General features: G+C 32.2%; 2 protein-coding genes across 3 annotated transcripts in view; both read right to left on the bottom strand.

Moving 5' to 3' along the window:
• Positions 1-1,303, bottom strand: part of LOC107643559 (F-box/kelch-repeat protein At1g26930) — a 16,420-nt gene extending 15,117 nt beyond the window's left edge. Inside the window, exon 1 of one of the 2 annotated variants that reach the window (XM_021123672.1) lies at positions 1,142-1,303. The gene's annotated coding sequence lies outside the window, so the exon portion shown is untranslated. The other variant, XM_016347239.2, reaches the window with a different exon arrangement.
• Positions 1-1,303, bottom strand: part of LOC107643558 (F-box/kelch-repeat protein At1g26930) — a 3,764-nt gene extending 2,461 nt beyond the window's left edge. Inside the window, exon 1 of the mRNA XM_016347238.2 lies at positions 1,142-1,303. The gene's annotated coding sequence lies outside the window, so the exon portion shown is untranslated. The remainder of the gene's footprint in view (positions 1-1,141) is intronic.

Raw genomic sequence — 4,176 nt, 5'->3', positions numbered from 1 at the left:
ATACATGATTCGGATTGAAATCCAATCAGCTAAGCACTCGGATAGACTCCAAATAATCATTTATTGGAGGAAAAATATGAGAGATCCCAGGACATGAAGCAAAAGAACAGAAACAACACACAAAGTTCAATTGAACATACCAATAACACCCTCCAAAGCAGAACCGGAAATTTCAAAATTTGAATAAAATCCATTAATCATGATGGCCATGTCCCAAATGATTCGACAAACCGAAAACAAAATTAACCAAAAGATCATTCAAATAAAAACGCAAGAGCCTTACAAGGTTGGAAAAAAAAATAGGAACAAAAAAATCCCCAAAAGATTAATAATAAAAAAAGAATGGTATTTGATGGCCAAATTTTCAAATTGAATCAAAAAATAATCTTCCAAATACTTTCTTCACTCACTATAATCAGCAGCTCAATCTCACTACTATAGTATTCCATGGAGTCCTCACAGAAAGGAACCACTCTATGAAGGTTGTCTGGAACGAGTGCCTTCACAGGCACGGAAGGAGAATGCAAGAACGAAGAAAATAATCATAAATAGAACCAAGCCATCTTTTATGATAGGTAGGTAGGAACTGAACATAGGAAAACAAGCCTCAAACAGAAGCATCTACTACGACAAATAGCTCTATTTATTAATACAAATAAATATCTTAATGATAAGTAGAAAAAAATAATCATAAATATCATCATACCATATAATAATACAATTAGAGAGAATAATCACAAATAGAACCAAGCCATCTTATATACATACCCGCACAATTTTTTCTATTTAAAAAAAATAATTAAATTATGCATTCATAGTTATCTCGTTTGAGAAATAAGCCAATTTTCCTGTTCAGGATCCATGATAGATAGGGCTTGCTTTACCGATCAAACAATGCAGGAAACAAAGTAGAATGATCAATCATAAACTACAAGAGAATTATCAATTCACATCAACTATAGAAATTAGAAGAAGGCAAGCAAACGGTGGTGATAGACCCGGTCATTTGATTTCTTTTCTTTTCTTTTTTCTTTCTCTCTCTCATTCAGACACCAAAAACGAAACCAGAGAAATTAGAAACTACTCAAACAAGTAACAAGATTACAAGACAACAAGTGAAATCTGTGAATAACATACATACCCAGCATTAAAGAAAAGAAGAAGAGAGAAGCGAGTAAGCTGAGCAGAACACGGAGAGACAGAAGCACAGAAGAAGAAGAAGAAGAAGAGAAGAAGCGTTTCTATTGTTGTGATTTTGGAGCAAAATCTGATAGAGGGGAGGGGGACCTTCACTTCCATGCCCTTATCTCTCTTAAAACACAACCTTAATACCCAATTAAATAATTAAAAAATAATTATTATTTTAGAAATTGTAATTTTGTAATAGTAACTTCCATATTTTTAAAAATACTAAAGGAATCTTCTTATTTTTGGAAAGGAGGATATGTGGCGGTGGTGGAGGACGGTTGCGAAAGGTGGTAGGTGGGCCCAAAAGATGTTCGCCGCGCTGCTCGCAGTTAACAGAACCGGTAACCGGGAAATGCCGGTGGACCAACGTGTTTAGTAGAGAGAAACAGATAGACACGAACACAAGAGGGAGAGGGAGAGAGACTGTTACGTTTCTGCGCCGTTCGATTTTGATTCCAAAATATCGGCTAGTCAATTTCTCGTGTGAATTTGAAGAACGGGGAGAAGGATACCTGCAACGCAGCGTATAATGACGTGGCGCGTCCAGATTGGTTGATTGTGAAAAAGTGTTCGTTGAAAATCGCTCTCCGAATTTTGACTGGTCAAACTTGAGTGTTAAATTATAATTATATGATTTTTCGGTTTTAACAGTAAATTAACAAAAAATAACAATCAATCAATAAAGTAACTAGTCACCAAAAAAATCAATAAAGTAACTCATGAATTAACCATAAATAGAGAAAAATTAATTCTATAACAAAATTATTTAACATAATAATCTTCTTTTCTTATTTACTGGTTTTCTTATTTTTTGTTGTTCAAAATCTTTTTTCTTTTTTCCTTTTATTTCGATGACATTATTGTTTTTTTTTTGGTGACTCTCATACTCCGATGACATTATTGTTTAAGTATAAAGGATGATAATGATTTAGAATTGGACTATGCTACACATTCAAGTATTTTTTTACCCAAGTTTTATCCAAGTAGATTCAATACCAATTACACGTGCTTTCCCGCGTTTTTTCTTCTTCTTTTAAATACACGCACACGTCATTTTCTTCTTTTAAATTCACGTATACCTCCTCCTCCTCCTCTTCTTTCTTCGTGCACGCAGATTCTTCTTCTTCTTCTCCTCTTTTGTTACCGTCAACAACACCAATAATACCAATATTTTGCTGATGGATTATTTTTCAATCGAATTTAAAGGAATGCAATTGCTAAATTGAATTGAATTGAATTGAATGGATGCAGGTGTTCTGAATTTGAATTGAATTGAATTGATAATCTTTAAATTGTAGACAGAGGTGTTTCGAATTTGATTTTATTTAATAAATTATGTTTCATTCATCCATTACTATACAATTGTTTCACCATGAATACGTGTTCAGTTCATTATGCAAAAAGCTGTTTGAATTTGATTTTATATGATGGATTATGTTTCGTTCATTCAGTACTATACAATTATTTCACCATGAGTATGTGTTCAGTTCATTATGCAGAAAGCTGTTCGAATTTAAATTTTTATAATGGATAACATTCCATTCATTTAGTACTATACAATTATTTCACCATAACAACATGTTCGGTTCATTTCTGTTCTATACAATTCAAAATTCTTCCTCCTCACCTTTAACTGCTTCTTCACCATGGAGAGAAGGACGAAAAGACAAAAAAAAATACAACAGTAACAACAACAAAAGAATGACGATAAGGAGAAAACACGTGAAGAAAAAGGAACACAAAAAAGAAGGAGGAGAATGAGGAGGAGGAGGAACGCGAAGAAGAAGGCGAAGAAGAAGAAGACGCTCCGTGCGTAAATGAGCGTGAGAAGAAGAAGAAGAAGAAGAAGAAGAAGAAGAAGAAGAAGAAGAAGAAGAGAGCGTGAGGAAAGAAGAAAGCGGAAAAAGCGCATGACCTAAAATTGCTTGGATGAACTTAGATGCCAAAATTGCTTGGATGTGAAAAATATCTTTTTAGAATTATATGACAATTATTAAGGGTGTTCTCATTTAAACAGAAAGGCTAATTCAAGAAATTTTTTTAAATAAAATATTTTATTTATCAAAATAAATAATTTAAAACGTTTTGACTAAATTGTATCGGATCTCTTATTTTGTTTACAGTATAAACGGAATAAGATTATACGTATCTCTTCTACACTAAAAACGAGATAAATGAAGATAAGGTACGAGACGCGTAGTTGTATCACGTTTGTAATCATGTTGTGTAAAATTCTTATCTTGTTCATAGTGTAAATGAGATACGTGTAATCTTATCCCGTTTACCTATATATATGCATTTCGTCCACAGCTACCATTAATAGCTTTTCACTTTTATTTCTTGGCCTTTTCTCTCATTTTTACCTTTTTCTAATCATATTTTCGAATTACTTAAAAAATATGGCGCGCGTTGATAATCACGATACAAACACTAAGATTGAACGTGACTTGGCACATTGCAAAGACAGCTGATTTTGAGGTTGGTGTTGTTTTTCATTTTATGTTTATGTTAAAATATAGATGTGTTGTCATACTTAGAGTACTTTTATAAAGGTAATATGTGAATAAATATATGGTTAGGAATGATTTAAATGATAGGATATAATATTAGACATACTTTAAAATAGTTTTGTTAGTTAAATATTTGTTTCAGTTTGTTTTTTTTTAATCTAAGTTATTATTAAGCATATGTTTATTAATTTAGTTATTAATTTGAGTGATGGTGGCGGAAATCGACTAGTTAAGAAATTTAATAAACAAAATGCGTTGCAAGTACAGTTCTTAACCAACTAAGATCCGCCTTCTCAATTTAAAAGGGGTTGTCACAAAAATTAAAATTAAAAATACTGGGAGTATGAGTCCCAGGTCGTCTCCCAACGAGTTGCAGGAAAGAATGCTAATTTATTAATTAGAAATTTTCCAGAAGGTTTGAATTGGATAATGAGTAATTAAAATAATTGTAAATTAAAGCAATAAAACTAAGAATTAT

The sequence above is a fragment of the Arachis ipaensis genome, chromosome B05 (assembly GCF_000816755.2).
Source record: "Arachis ipaensis cultivar K30076 chromosome B05, Araip1.1, whole genome shotgun sequence".
Classification (NCBI taxonomy): Eukaryota; Viridiplantae; Streptophyta; class Magnoliopsida; order Fabales; family Fabaceae; genus Arachis; species Arachis ipaensis.
The sequence above is the reverse complement of the archived record's forward strand: the minus strand, read 5'-3'. Positions and strand labels throughout refer to the sequence as shown.